General features: G+C 51.0%; 1 long non-coding RNA gene across 1 annotated transcript; it reads right to left on the bottom strand.

Moving 5' to 3' along the window:
* Window positions 1-2,502: 2,502 nt before the first annotated feature.
* On the bottom strand, window positions 2,503-5,274 carry LOC131401703 (uncharacterized). Its single transcript, XR_009217861.1, has 3 exons — window positions 5,175-5,274; window positions 3,127-3,201; window positions 2,503-2,535 (listed from the first exon to the last, which is right to left on the bottom strand). It is a non-coding gene; the product is annotated as an uncharacterized LOC131401703 (long non-coding RNA).
* Between the last annotated feature and the right edge of the window lie 10,912 nt (window positions 5,275-16,186).

The following is a 16,186-nucleotide window of genomic DNA, read 5'->3' on the forward strand; positions in this document are numbered from 1 at the left end:
AACCACAGCACAGACTGGGGAAAAGAATACAGCTGTCCCAGGGGCTATGTGCTCTATTCCCTCAGGCCCACCTGCCACTTTGGGACAAGTCAGTAACAAGATGACTGAGTGTGTAAACTAGTGATTGTCTGAGACCAGGGACCTCAGAACCACATGCGCCCAGATGTCACCCAGGGCAGCAAGGGACGGTGTGGGGCATTCAGTGGACAAGATTAAGGTCTCTTGTCCTGGCAAACCAGAGCTTACCCCTGATCCATCAGGCCCAGCTGGGGAGGAATGGCTACGGTGTGCCTGACAGAAAGGCTAAGGGCCTTCTTGGGAAGTTTTGCCCAAATAGAATCATACAAAGCTGTGCAGGGATGTTGGAAGTCCTAGTTCACAGGGAGCAGTGAGGTTTATGGAACAAAGTCCTGTTGTAGGTTTAAAAGCTGCATCATGAATCTTTCCCTCTGGATATAAAACAAGCGGGAAAAGGACTTCCAAGTGCATGGGCCAGGATCACAGGAGGATTCCAATCTAGGCAAAGGGTGAACAGGGAGCCCTAGAGGCGAGCTTATGGGGATGTCCTGTGGGCCCTTAGTCCATCTGCACATGGTCTTCCTCTGTCCTTGTCCGTTACACATGCAAACATTTATCTTTTTTCATTTATTTCTCATTTAGTGTTGATGCAAATCCAGAGACTGGTTAGAAAATGGCAAGTTCCAATATCTGATCAAAGAAACCTCAACAAGAGAAGCAAAAAACTTTCCTTCTTCCTGGAAAACTGTAGAAAGACAGCCACTGTCCTGGGGAAGGACATGGTCCTGGTAGGTGCTATTTGAAAGACACCCACATTTCAGTGGTTATTGTTCTGCCTGGGAAAGTCCCTCCAACCTCTACCTCCAGGGAGATCTGAGGGGCTGTCTCTGCTCCTGGCCCAGGTGAACCACACAGAAATGCACCTCTCCTCTGAGGAAGGAAGACTTGAGGGTTTCATTCAGTAGCCAGGGTGGAGGCTGGCCCTCCTCCCTTCTCCCACATACAATAAGCTGTGAGCATACACAAGTTCTTAATTCAAGGAGGAAATTGAGATTCTGTGTCTCATTTACATGAGCATAAGAAGTGAAAGAACCACACCACAACACCCAGGCTGTGACAGAAACAGGATATATCGTAAGAGTCAAATCTACCATTTACTAGTAAAGAAATAATATCACTCCTCCCCAATGGGTTAACAGTCGCTGGGGTGCTGATGTCAGGGAGTTGGAGGTGGTGGTTCCCTCCCTCTGGGGCTTTAGGGAAAACCAGGGAAAGTCTTAGAATGTGCTCCTCCACTCAGGGTGGGAAGAGCTGGCCCGGTGCACCCCGAGGGCGCCAGTGTCCCTGCTGGTCAGGAGGAGCTGCACTTGTGGTCTCCAGAGTGTGACGGCTCATCGCCAAGGGCGTGGTGGCTGAAGAGAAGAAACAGACTATTTTGGGGTCCCTCCCTGAGATTCATGGCACACCTCCCTGCACCCCTGCACTCTCATCCAAACCCTGTGCAGAGTGCTCAGTCCATCAACAGCACCTCATTTGTCGCTGATGCAGGAGGCATCATTTAGCATCACCCATTTCAGAGGAGGCAACTGAATCCCAGAGACGAGAGGGGAGCAGCCTGTCCCAGGCCTGGTCAGCAGTGGAGCTGGGATCCAGGCCCATGCTTAGGCCGAAGGTGTACTGAGCCCCTGGATGCAGTTGGTGCTGGTCCCAACACTCACTCGGCCCTAAACTGGAGGATGTCTGGTTCCTCTTTCTCTTGAAGAGCCGCATTTTGCTCGCCTTCTGTTGTGCGGACTCCAGCTAGCAGGAGACCCAGTAGCTACAGGACAGAGTGGACCTGTGAGGTACCAGGAGCCACACCTCAGGTGCCCCTCCCAGAGCCTGCCAGCAGCTGAATCCCAGTGCCCCATGGGCCACCCCGCTACGAGTTCTGTGGCTGAATAGCGAGCCAGGCCACAGGCTCTGGAGCTGGCCATCAGACAGAGTCTGCCCTGCCCTCACCCAACTCCTGTCCCCCTCAACTCTCATGGACACTGATGGGCTCCATGACCTGGAACCAGGCCCCAAATCGCTCTTTGGGCTCCAGGTCATACGCATTTGCAGCCTGCTGGAGCAGCTGGATCCTCCTGATGACTTTTAATTTCTGGGAGGAAGGACAGGATGCAGACAGAGCTTGGGTGGGGAACCTTGCCAGGGACTTGTGCGGATTGAGGATCTGGTCTGGGGTCTGTGCTCACTCGGGAACCCTCCTTCCTTCCCACTCCATTCAGGACTTGCCTGTCCTCACAGTTGGCTGGAATTAGTTCCTTATCCAGGAAGGTGTCTTTGATGTCAGCCCCTCACACACACGCCAACGTGATGGGATTCCCAGCTTTGTGGATCTGACTCTCCCAATGAACGTAAGACCCAAGGGATGAGGCCAGAGAAAGTCTTGCCAGGGGAAGTCTGTGATTTCCACTTCCCCACCCTCCTACAGCTGCTCACCTCATACCATTTCTGGAAGTTGACCCGATTTCCCTTGAAGGGAGACAGTTAATGTCCATCAGAAACAGCCCCCTAAGCCCATAACCAACCCCCATCCCACCCCTTCTCAGGCTGCAAGAATATCAGGGCCCAGCAGAAGGCAGAGCTTCCACAAAGAGAACTTGACACTGGGCCAGGCTCTGGCCCCCAGAGCAGGAGGGACAGGGGAGCTGAGGCCAGAGATCTTATGTAGCACACCCTCTCTGATGACAGATGGGGAGACTGAGGCCTCAGGGAGGAAGGGACAGTTGGACCACAGAAGTGCTTCCTCACTTGCAGGGGCTGATGGCACTACCCCAGGGGCAGGGCCTGAGTGGGAGGCTGAGTGCAGCTCAGACACAGCCTGCAGCTCTGCAGGCAGGCAGCTCTGAGCTTCACTAGCCCAGGGAGCCTGGTGGGGGGCTTATGCGGAGCGTCTATTCATGCATTGCTAAGATGGGCCTGACTCCCCAGCTCCCAGGGGTGGCCATGGGGCTCTCATGAGAGGAGGTTTGCCAGGTACTGAGAGCTCAGGGCCCAGTGCAGGGCTCTCGCCTCCCAAACCTCAGGATCCTGTTCCTTGGTCCCACCTCCAGGCTCACTCACTTCCAGATCATCCTCCATCCCAATGTTCAGCAGCTTCAGGTGATAGAGGAACATGCCCAGGAAGGGGACGACACCCTGTGAATTCAGGGTGGGAGTGGTGAGATGAGTCCCACCTCTCAGGTGACCCATGGACCCTCCCCCAAATCACTTCACACCATCCTCCTGCCCACTACAGACTCCCACAGAGAGCAGCCTAGGACCCTCAGCGGCCTGCCCCCAGTTGCCCCCTCCAGGACCACTCAACTTCCCCAGTCACCTCCCAGGGGCGGCTTTTGGCAAATCCCAGAGTATGTGCTCCCTGCCCCTTCCCTCCCTAATCCATCCTGGGCACAGCCCTTCTAGGCCTCATCCTGGTCACTTACAGGGCAGGCATTTCAGGCTCTGGGGCTCCAGGAGCTGGGCTGGAGGAGGAGGGACCCCTCTCTTAAGGAGACCTCAAGCCGTGAGGAGAGAGACCCCCTCTTCTAACACCTGAACCCTCCCCCTCAGGCCCCTTCACCTGCTGCTGCTGCCTCTCCTGGGCTTCCTGGGGATCCATCTCCAGGGTGGCCCACACTGAGGTCACCTCCTGCAGGGTCAAGGACAGGCTCAGGGAGGCCATGCTCCCTTCCCCATGTCTCCCAGGCCCCTGATCCTTGACCCTGGACATCTGGTGTCTATGGCTGATCCCATTCCAGAGTGCTCTGATTCTAGATCACTCCCAGCTCCAACACTCCCTCCTCTGTGCCCTCAGGCCTGCCCAGGCCCCTAAGCCTCTCTCCTCATCAGGAAAGTGTGAGGAGGACTCCCATGCCTCCCAGGGTCCCCTGAGGACTCAGTGTCATCTGACTGTCACCAGTACTCTCCCCTCCCCCCTCGAGGAGGATGAGCACAAAGCTTCTGCTCATTCCTCTCCCCCTTGTACCTCATCACCCCTATGAGACTTGCACCACAGATCATCTCCTTCCATTTCCCAGATGAGGAGACTGAGGCCCACAGAGGGGCAGTGAATTGCTCAGGGGCCCACAGAGGAGACCGTCCCCCTTCCCAGCCAAAGGGCCTGGCCCCCGACCTTCACTCCTCCTCCAGACACACCTCTGACCAATGTCCTGTCCTCTGGACTCTCGGGGTGTGTTGTGGCCCTCAATCAGCCTGAGCCAAGGATTGGGAGGCACAAGGTGTCTCGGGGTCCTATCCAAGTGGATTCTGTGTTTTCCAGCCCCCTGGGATTCTCTGACATCACGCTGGACCTGAGGCCATGCCAAAGGCCTCAGCTCCCTAGGATCCCCTCATGATGGACCCTGCACAGAACTCCTCCTTTATTCACTCAGGAAGGATCCCCCTTGTGCCACATCTGAATGACAGTGTAGGGGGTGACCGGGGCACTGTGTAATGGTGACATTTGCATCCTTTTTTACTTGGAAACTTCTAATGTCCTGTCAGGAAGGTCCATTAAGAATCTGTAGGTTCCCCGATAATTCTCATTGCCATCTGGGGCATATCCTTGTCAACAAGGCACCGGGCGAGACTCACTGGTTTGTCAGCAGTGACCACTATCTGGCTAGAGTGCACAGTCCCAGAGACCACACAGTTCTGTCCCAGATCCACCATTTGGCCCAAGGCTGGGCAGCCCCTGAGTCCACAAGACCTGTGTGACCTCACAGTGCCCATCCCTGGGGCAGGCAGAGTGCCCAACCCTGCGAGGTAAAGTGAAGACAGAAGAAGCAGCAGGGGCCTGGCTTCCTGAGGACAGGCTGGGCTGCTGTAGGAAGAAAGGAACCCCCACCCACTCCATCCACCCGCCAGCCTGGAGGAAGAAGGCCAGCTGATGGGTCCACATGGAAGCCAGAGACCTGCTCATTCTGCCAGCTCTTCACCTCCTGGAACAGTCCAGCCGACATCATTGTATCTCGTGACCAAGGCCTCCTTCCCCAAACAGTCCCCACCTGCCCCTGCAGTTCACACCCCCCGCTTCCTGTCAAGCTGGACAAGACAGACCGTTATTTCTCAGGGAACCTTAAGTGAAAAACTTCCCAAAGCACATCCTGCCTTGTCCCTCCCCCCCTCACCTCCCCTCCTTCCAGATCTCCAGCCTCCATTCACCTCCTTGAGCAGCTTCCTGCTCTCCTGCTGGCTTGTTTTCATCAACTTTTTAAGTTTCGTACCATTCTTCCTGAGGAGGGAAAAAAGGAAAGAGACACTGTGGAGTGGTTTGAGGGTAAATCCCTTTTGTTTGAAAACCCAGAAGATCCAGACAGCCTGGATGAGCGTTTTCACTGTGTCCTCTGAGCCCTGAGGTGTCTGGGACTGAGGAGGGGGCTCTCCTATTGTCACCTGGGGCCTCCATTCTCTTATCCCCTCAGCAGAAGTGTTTTAAACAGTATTAATTACATGTGGACAGAGAGTTCTTTTGTTGAAAACACTTGAAAATCTTCAATTTGGCTCAAGCCAGGATCTGTCACTTAGGGAAGCTGATTCCTGAAGCAGAACCACTGGCCTAAGTTTTCAGAACGACTCCAAGCCTCCAACCAGGTCAGACCCTATCGCCAGGGTTTGCTGTCTCCCAGGAGGTCCCAACTGACTGAAGGACAATGCTAGCCCTGTGGGGGGTGTCTGGTCCACCCAGGTGGTGCTCATATGGACAGAGGCCTACCCACCTGGACACCCATCTCCATGTCTCTTTTAAACGCTGAATGGAGGGGACCTGCAGAGCCCAGAGGATGGCATGGAGTGAGGAAAGGATCCTCAAGCCCTGGCATTCCTGGGGAAGGGAAGAGAATGAGCTGTGAGGGGGAGCTGGAGCCCTGCTTCCTCTGGCTTCTGTCGCCTCATTGACGTCTCCTCTCCTGGATGAGACAGTAGCTCAGGGAACCCGGGAAAGGCACAGCTGGAAGCTGATGAAGAATACTTCCAGGGAGGAGGATTTTAGCTCAAGGTAAGGAAGGAGCCCAGGAAGGGGTGAGATTCCCACCACTGGGACCAGGAATCAGGTCATCGAGGCACTGGCAGGAGGGGCCTAATAATTGTACAAAGACTCAGACCACAGACTTCAAACATGAGAGCTGAGAAAGTAGAAGAGGCAGTTCCCCTGACTCCAGATAGGAGCTCTCAGGGCCTCCCACATCTTACCTTGGCCACCTGGATCCAGAGATCCACCACCCTGGCCCTGTGCTAGGCCGTCATGCTCGGGTCCCCAATGCAGGTGGTGACAACACATTCGACCACTCTGTTAAAGTGGGTCGTGGTGGCATGGATGGTGGGTGTCAGGTGTTCATTACCCCTGTTGTCACACTGGGACCAGATGGAGTCCAGGAAGTCGTGGGGCATCACTTTCTTGAAGAGCTCCTGGGGAGGACCGGGCATGTCACCCAGCCCTGCCACAGCCCAGCTCAGCGCCCGCAGCCCCCAGTCCCAGGCCGGGTCAGTGGTGAGAGCTAGAGCACAGGAAGCTGAGAATGTGGCCTGAGGCTTGTGGGAGTCCCTGGGTGTTGCCTGTGTCCCCTGAGGGTACCCAGAACAGGATGACCCAGGACCCGATACTGTGGCACCGGGAAGTCACATTTGTTCGCCGCCCAGTCTCACTTCCTCCAAGCACCAGAACTCGGCTCCTGCTTGACCGTCTCTAGGGGCATATCCCACCCAATCTGACCATCCTGGGGTCTGACTCCTCTTTCAGATGCACGTTCTCCCAAGGCAGCAACAACCACAGGCTTTGTTTGTCTGCCTTGCAGTCATGAACACATGAGGTGCTTATTAGTGCTGAGGCTGTTGAGGCCTCCTGGTCAAATGAGTGAACTAACCAAGGATGAGACAGCACTTCAGTGTGCTCCCCTCCCCCACCAAACCGCAGACTCTGCCCAACTTCCTCTCTGCTCCACCTCGTCCATCTGCACAGCCACTCTGCATGGCAGCTGCTTTCATTGTCAAGCTCTACTCTCCACATGAGGACAGCAAAGGCTTGGGAGTTAAGAAAGCTGCTCAGGTCACATGAGGGTAAGCAGGGAAGCTGGACCAAGATCATGGGATTCTGGATCAGGAAATGGCAGGTGTGGGGCAGCTCATGGCACAGGGAAGGCTGAGCCCACATGCCGTGAGTGCCCCGCTGTTCACCACATCAATCAGTGTCAACTGCTCTGCCACTAGCCTGGGAAGGATCTCCAAGAAGCCAGGCTTCTCCTGCCTCAGCAGGTTCTTGCTGGTCACATCCCAGCGGCAGGTGGGCTCTGGGGCTGGATCTGGCTCTGCTGTTATCTCTCCAGGTGGAGTGAGGAGTCTCCCTGGAGCCAATGGTCCAGCTGGCTCCAGCTCAGGAGCTGACACTGGGGCTGGAGCTGATGTTGGTGGTGGCTCTGGCCCTGGAGGGACTGATGGAGGTGACACTGGCTCCAGCTCTAGCACAGGTGGTGGAACAAGAGCTGGAGCTGGATCTAGCCGTGGAGCTGGCCCTTGCTCTGGCTCTGGAGCTGGAGGGAGCTCTGGAGATGATACTGCAGCAGGAGAAAGAAACAGTTTCACTCAAGTAGCTGACTTCCTCGGTCCCTGTCAAAGCCAGGAAAGACACTACTGCCATTAAGGGAACCTAGCCTTTGAAGACCCTGCAAATCATCTTCCCATACTGCAGTTTCCTCACTTTCCAGATCTGCCTCAATGGGCCTTGGATGCTCCAGCTGGACCTGGAGAAATTAGGCGTGGTCCCCAGCTCCGAGCCAGGCGAGCTGAGATGCAGAGAGGTCAGCTTCATCCTGAAGCAGGGAAAGTGCAGGGGTTCCCAGAAATCCTGCCCTGGGTCCAGGCAGATTCCCACCAGAGAAGAGATGGCACTGGGGGAGGCAATTTGGCAACAGAGTCAGAGGCCTGGCCTTTCCCTCCACACTTCTCATGCAAGGCACTGATGTCTGTCCCTTCCCATCCTGGGGATGAGACCCTGCTCATACAGCACGTTGAAAACAGAGCCTGTCGCGACTCTCTTCCTGCTGACACTCTTCTCCTGAATGGCCGGGACACAGCCCAGCCCAACCCTCCATGTACTTGTGCAACGGGATTGAGCAGAGGCCATTTTTTGAGCGGGTTTTTCACAGACTTCCTGTCTTGGGCCTGGAGGTGGTGGTCAGAAGAGGTGGATATGGAGAAGGGGAGACAGATTAAGATGGTTCTGTGATGGGAATGGGGCTCTTGGAGACAACTCAGCCTAGACACCCCTCTGTTTCCCAGGTGTCCTGGCACCCATCCAGAGCTCTTTGACTCCTGTCCTCCTAGAGTGGAAGCCACCAGACCTCAGCCTTCCCTTGGGAATCAAAAGATGTGTGAGACGCAAGGTTCTGACAGGCCTACCACAGCCACAGCCCCCATCTCTCCCTCCACAACTTGTTCTGTAGAGACAGGAAGCCCTTCTTCTGGACCCAAAGACCACTCACTTTTTTAGATGGGCCTGTGCTCTGCCCTCCTGGCTGGAATAAGGGAAGATGCCTCCAGCTATAAAGGAGGCTATCAGGGCATCACTTGGGATGTACCATGGAAGACAGGACCTGCGAAAGATGTCTAATGTCACTGTCTGACTCTCAGACGACAATTGAGGCACAGCGATTGTGTCTCCTTCATTCACTGACTTTGCTAAGTGTCTCCAAAAGTCCTGCATGTAGTAGGTGCTTAATCTACACACTTGAATGAATGAAGTGCAGCCAGACCATCCCAGACACTTGAGTGGGCCTAGGGCCTCTCTGGTGCCCCAGAGATCCTTAATTGGCTACCCCAAGGAAAAGGATCAGGACCAGCTGGATGGAATCTCAACTCCGTGACAGGGTGCTTTCCATGTGCTGTTCCACACTCAGAAAAACCACAACCTAGAGATCAGTGAGGCAGACTATTTTTCACGGGGAAGAGAAAAATAAACACCATGGATAACCACAGCACGTCCACAGCCCTCTACGCAGATCCAGGCCCCAGGTAAGCACCTGCCATTGCTGATCCCATTAGTCCCTACAAGGTCACCATGAAATTTATCCTCCCCCCCAACTTTTGAGAAGAGCAAACTGAGGCTCAGAGAGATGTGGGGATTTGCCCAAGGTACACAGCTGGCAGTGGGCAGAGTCACCACTGTGCTGAGGTGGGAGTGGCTACTCACCTAGTAAACAGCTGGTCCAGGGCCCGGTGGGATGTGTCTAAGGCCAAGTAGTTGATCATGAAGGTGGTGAAGCTGGACATGTTCCTACTCAGGAAAGCTGGTGCCATGGACTCTGTCAGCTTCTCCATCACGCTGCCTGGAGGGCACGCATCCTGCAGGCCTCATTTAAATTCACAGTGAACTCATCCTCACACTGGGGGAGAGGAGGAGGGACATACAGTAAGTGATATCACAGTGAACCACCAGGAGGACTGAGGTGACTTTCTACCCTCCTGTGTAGCTGGTGGGGAGGAGTGGAGGTCCAGATTCCTTTGGGAGTGGGACTGTGGGGTACTCTAGTGAGAAAATCCTGGGGGTGGGGAGTCCAGGGGGTTCTCAGATTTAAGTCTGCATTCTAGCACTGCCTTGGTCATCTCAGAGTCCTGGGTGTGAAAACCCCTCTTCACCCACACTCACCTCAGAGCAGCACTGGTCATTGATGGACTGGTGCACTTGTGTTCTCTCCAGGGAGAGGGTGAACTGGAAACCATCCACCAGCTCCTCGACCATCTCTTGGGTGCAGCTCTACAGTGACAGTGCCCAGCAGTCAGGCCAGGAGGGATCAGGGGCCTACCTGGAATTTGCCACAGGGGGAAACCCCGCCACAGATCAGGCACAGAGGGGAATCTGCATAGACTCCACCAGGGAAGGAATGGGAGGACACCTTGATGGCCCAGGATTCACATGCAGATAGAGGAACTTTATCCCCAGCACTCACCTGACTCTCCTGCAGCCAAGATATTGAGTATGAACATGACACACTGCCTGACTCCCAACATCTAGCTTCCTGTTCCTGCCCATGCTGGGTCCTCCTCATCCCCAGCTTCCCTAACTCCACCTCCTCCAACCCACACACACACAATGAGTGTTAAGGGGTGTGGGGCTGTCGTTTTGGGATCACAGTTCTGGCCTGATCTAGAGTGGCCTGCCCTGGCCCACACTGTTACCTCATGGTTCCTCCTGCCAAAAGGCCACACACATTCGAGGTGAGGGCTGAGCCAATGTCTAAAGCGACTTAACATGCTCTCATTCTGGGCTTTCCGGGGACCAGAGCCTCGGAAAGTCACGAGACAACATGAGAACATCCTACTCTGTCGAGTGCCTCCACTCAAATGAAGTGGAATGGAGGCTGTGATTACAATGTGGGTGCCTGGTAACCAGAGTTCTAAGTTCTATTGGGGGCTGTCACCAAGGAAGTGAGGTCACTTATTAAAGGTTCTATTACTTGGCCCCTTCACTCAATCAGACCCACCCAAAGCCCCCTTTAGGCTGTTGGCTGCTCTCCCTCCTTGTCCATGTCATCTCCATCACTGTACACAAATACCCATCACCACCCTCCCCACAGCTCCTTGGGAGTGGATCTAGGGGGCCAGCTTTGAGGAGACAGAGCTGAAGTCAGACCTCTTTTTTCCTACTAGATGTATGTCCTGGAAAAGCTGCTGTGCCTCTCAAGATCTGTCCAGTCTCCCAAGCTGCACAATGAGGATTGGGCTAAACACAGCTCCCTGGGGACCGTGTCAGGGTACATGTGATAATACGTACAACACCTGTGGGCTGGTGTCACATGTGTCTAATGTACACACTTAGAGAAGGAGGAAGTACAAGAAGGAGTAGGACATCACATAGAATACCAGTCAGAACTTCTCTGGGTTCCAGATGTGTGATCTTGGGAAAGTCACTGCCCCTCTGGGCCTCATTTTCAGGTATGCATCCTGAAGGGGTTGAAATTAGAGGAAATTCAGACATTGTGATCCACTGGCATTAACCCTTCCACGGTCCCCTGATTTACTCAGAATCAGTCCCAAGTGCCTCACGTTGGCCTATGTGGTGGGCAGCCTCCACAATGGCCCCAATGCTCCCTGCTTCCTGAAGTGCACATCCTTTTGTCATCACTAAGTGGTCAGTATCTGGCTTCTGAACAACAGAACACAGCCAAGGTGATGGGATGTCACTTCCAAGTTTTAATTACAAAACATCTGTCACTTCCTGCTTACTGGCTTACTTGGGTTCCCTACTTACCTCCCTCCTTCTGTTTCCATCTCTCTCTCTCTCTCTCTCTCTCTCGCTCTCGCTCTCTATCAAATCACCAGAACTGGGAATGCAAGTGCTGATGTTTTCAGTTGCACTATGTAGAGGCTCCATAGGAGAGAACTGAGGGAGTGTCCAGACAACAGACAGACAGGAGCTCAGACTCTCAGTCCAAATGGATCCTAACAAAACCCATGTGAGTGATCTTGGGTGGGACTCCTCCCCCATTTGAGCCCTGTTGAGACCACAAACCTGCTTCAGAGAGACTTTGAGGCAGAGGCACCCAGCTAAGCCATGCCAGATGCTTGGCTCACAGAAACTATGAGATGTTGTATATTTGTACTTTATAGGTGGCAGGTTTTGGAGTAATGTTGTCACAAAGGAACAGAAAGTAACAGTCTACCATGTCCCAGGATCCAGCCTGATCACCCTCCTCTCTCCCCTCACTCTCTCTTCTCAGACTCCCTCCTGCCACACTGGCCACATTTCTGACCTTCCCTGGTCAAACTCGCTTCTTCCTGTGAGTCTCTGCACCAGGGAGCCTTCTCCTTGACACACTAACTGTTCCCAGACATAGGCAGGGGTGCTTACATTTGTCATTCTGGTCACAGCAAAGGTCTGAAATGCCTCAGAGAGGCCTTTCAGAACCTCCTAGCACATTTTCTACCATCACAGATCTTACATCCAGAAGAGCATTACATGATTTCCTCCTCCTTCTTCCCATTGAGATCAAATGAGTGCACGGGGAATGGCTGTCTGCTTTGGCTGATACAGAGGCAACTCCTTCTGGTTATACCAGGAACACGACTGTCTCTTCCAGGCCGAATTTTTCCCAACCACGAATCCATTGTTTAAGGAAACCGTCATTCCCTCTCTTTCATGGGTCTGGTTTCCCCAAGAACACAGTGAACCATCCCCTCTCCCTGTGCTGCATCACCATAAACCCACAGCCAGAAGATAAGCACCAGGTTAAAACACCACCAGATCCTGAATTCAGTCACTGCAGAGACCCTCCCATCAATGTTGTCATTCAATGGTGACTCCTGAGGACACCTTTCCCCTGAGACCCACTCCCTGCCTGTCCTCAGCTTCTAACAGTAACACTGAGATTTCCTCAGAGTCCTCCCTACCTGGGCAAGAAACATTCTGAAATGTTCTCTGTATTAATTTTCAGGGACTGGGGGCATTGGTAGATGTAATTTGAGTGTGTATGTGCAGTAGTTTCTACGCAGGTATTCTATTTTTCAGACACAGATAAAATAGTGTGGCTACTCAATGCACCAAGAAAATGGATAACTGATCAAATTTTTTCATGATGTGAAGTCTTTAGAGAGTAAATATCGTGGTTAAGAGCACAGAGTATGGAGCTAACTCCTCATGTCCAAATTCCAGCTCAATCCCTTACTAGATATTTGTACTGACTGAGTTCTTTACCTGATTGGTGCCTCAGTTTCTTCATCTGTCAGTTGGCAATAATGATCAGCATACATATTTTGTAGGTTTATGGAGAGTATTAAAGGAGTTAATGTTTGAAAAATGCTTGGAACACCTAGTGTATTACCAGTGCTGTACCTATATATTAGAAATACAATTTAGAAATTCTTCTAACTCTGCCTGTGAGCCCCAGAGGGTGAGCCTGTTGTCTGGATGTACACAGAAAGCACTCAATGACATACGATGAATAAATGAATGAACAACATTGGCGAATGCATTACCAATGTCACCTATGTCATCCTACAGGCATTCCCAAGCCGAACAACTGGCAGACATTCCTGCTTTGTCCTGCATCACATTCCCTGGAGGAATCACTGGGGCTTCTTGGACCCTGGTAACCGTGCCCACTAAAGGTTATTTTCTGTCAGCAAACCCCAGTCTTTGTCCAATTGCTGCAGCTCACAGGGTCTGCGTTCTGATCCTTGTCTTCACTTGAGAGAGAAGTGCCATCCCCAGAGCTGGGCACACGCAGAGCCTGAGCCTCGGAGAAAATAATTCCCTGGCCCTGGGGCAGGTAGAAGAGCACAGGGACAGAGTAGGATTTGGGGAAAATCCTCCAGGTGTTGTCAGAAGGGATGGAGGCAGGGAAGGTGTCAGCAAGGACTAGTCTGGTTGGTGGGCCTTGGTGGTTAAATAGTAGGGGGCTGGGAAGTTTCGTAGGTTCTAGCATAATACAATCAATATGACGGTCATGAAATCAGAATCAGCCTAATTAAGGTCAAATTAACCCAATGTCAGCTGTTCCCTGACTCTCTAATCCAGTAGTGACTTATAATAAGGGTATTCGTGTTCTATCATCTCCTTTTCATTGATTGGCTAGAGTAATTATTCTTTACATAGCCTGTCTATTATGAAATAGTAAAGAAAAAGTGAGTTTTAAAACAACCCTCCTTGGAAAAGTCTCCCTAACATATTGAATTAATAACAGAAGCCAGGACAGGAAATTCACCACATATCTTGAGCTTTAGTCTCTGGTTTTAGATCTTCCTAACTGGTAAATTACCTTGACTTCTGCCTTCTTTCTTGAGATTAGTCCACTTAGGACTAAGTAGGAGTGCAACCTCATGCCATGTGAGAAGAGGTGGGACACTAGGAAGAGGTTTTTTTCATTCTGTCAGTGTGTGCGTGTGTCTGTGTGTGTGTATGACAGTTTTTGCTCCATCTTGCAGTGTGGGTCAGTGTAGACTCATTTTCTAGGGAAAAAATGTCCCTAACCACTTTCTCTGGAATTTATTTTCACTGATGACTTCATCGGCACTGTCCAATAGTAACATTAAGCACTCCATATTATAGAATTTAATTTTTTTTCTTAGTAGCCACATTTTAAAAAATTAAAGCAAACAAGTGAAACTGATTTTAATAGTATATTTTAACCCACTATAACCTAGATATCATCAATGTTGGTGCAATCTATACAAAACTTAATAATGAAAGAGTTTATATTGTTTTCCTGGGTTTCATAAATCCAGTGTGTACTTCCCACTTACAGAACAATCTCCATTTGGAAGTTGAGTTTTTTCAGACATACATTCTCTGTACTGAGATTTAATGTTCACAGTTGTCAAATAAGTGTCACTAGGAGTGGGGTAGATGATAATTTCACTACTGATTTAAACTCTAATGGAGCTATGAACACCAACTGGTCAATAGATTAATCAAATGAATAGTCATATAGTACAGAAGAATGGTATGATTTGGGATTTATAAAAAAACTGGGGACCGTGTGTCTTGACAGGGAGCACCAGAGCTTTTCTTGTTGAGAGTGACAAGGACAAAAAGAGAATAAAGTCATACTGATAAGTGTCTAACAACATGGGGGAGAAGAAATGACCTGCAGTAGTCCTGAGTTTTGACCTCGAGCTTTCTGTTCTTGACCCAAATCTCTTTGATGATGTCCCAGGACACAGGTCAGATTAATCCCCACAGGGAGAGAGGGAGGGTAGAAGTACAAGGCATCTGACATAATTGTCCTGGGAAGGCGGGCTTCATTTATCACTCTGATCCACATTCATATTTTATTTTTATAGGATAAGAGGAAAAGAAGTATGATGGTCAAATCATCACAGAGGAAGCGACATGATTGTGGAAACCAATCCAACCCAAAGCCTGGTTTGAGCATCTCCATCCCTTTGAGGATGTCCAGTTACATATTCAAGAAGCCAGTTACTAGAATCACATCTTATCCTGGCAACGAGGTCAGATGCCATCAATGGGAGGAAACGTTGGAGCAGCCCCAACAACTCTGCTGGCAGAAGAGACTGCAAGGTCTCCAGGCCTGCAGAGTGCAGAAGAACCGTTAAGTCCTTTAGACCTTGCCAAAGCCCTGCTAAATCTTTCACCTGGTTGCACAGGTGCATCCCTGCCAGGTGTGCTTGCAGGTGGTCTGAACTCCAGTCCCATGCTCACCCCTGCCTGGTCTTCAGATTCAGCAGAGACGATCCCAGGAGCTGGTCTGTACATCCCACAGCTCCTTTGCAAACAACTTCTGTTGACTCAGGAAGATATCAGGAAACAGGAAGAGAAAGTGAAGATGGCAAGAGAGAGACTGGCGGTAGCACTGAGGCAGACAGACTCTCTAGAGAGGCAGGGAGAGTGAAGGGCAAAGAAGGACGTCCCGACAAATACGGTTATAAAAGACAAGACGGGGCAGATGACATGGAGCTCACACTACATTAATGCCTCTGCAAGGGTCATTAGGTTTTCTTGCTTTGAGCTCTTGAAAGTTTAATATATACCAATAATTTCTTTTCTTTGATTCCTTTGCATGACAGAGAAGATACTGAGAGTGATGCTTCTGAGGTAGGAGATTGAGTTTCAGGTGAGGAGAGAAAGGTGATCTTTCCTTCCTTTCCTTTCCTGAGTGTTATGTATTTGTATTTTAAGATCAACAGAGAGTTATCACAGTCAGGGGATTCTTTAGAGTTTTACCCTCACAGTCACAGAGAAAACATACCTAGTCCAAATGGATTGTCCTTTTTATGTAATATTGCAATAGATTCCAACATAACATTTCACTAAAGAGCTGTTATATCTGTCTTCTCTAAAAACACACCTACTTCTGCGTCTCATTTTTCTGGTATTTTTTGCATGTTGAATCACTAGTTGCATACAATGAAATACTGGATTTTCCCTGTTATTAGATTTATATGCGTTGGAAATTTGATTCATGAAAATTGATATGACATTGCGGTATCATGCTGTCAGGAGAACGACTGTTTTCAGCATCACAAGTCTCACAATAAGACAGTGTGTTGGGATTTGTCTATTTGTCTGATCGAGTATGTTGCACTCTTCACATCCTCTTTATCATTACTTACTTTTGTCCCACAGATTTATCAGTTTCTGAGAGCAGTGTGTTAATAATAGAGTATCTTAGTATGTATATCTTCCCTAAAAAAT

Source organism: Diceros bicornis (genome assembly GCF_020826845.1).
Source record: "Diceros bicornis minor isolate mBicDic1 chromosome 13 unlocalized genomic scaffold, mDicBic1.mat.cur SUPER_13_unloc_1, whole genome shotgun sequence".
Classification (NCBI taxonomy): Eukaryota; Metazoa; Chordata; class Mammalia; order Perissodactyla; family Rhinocerotidae; genus Diceros; species Diceros bicornis.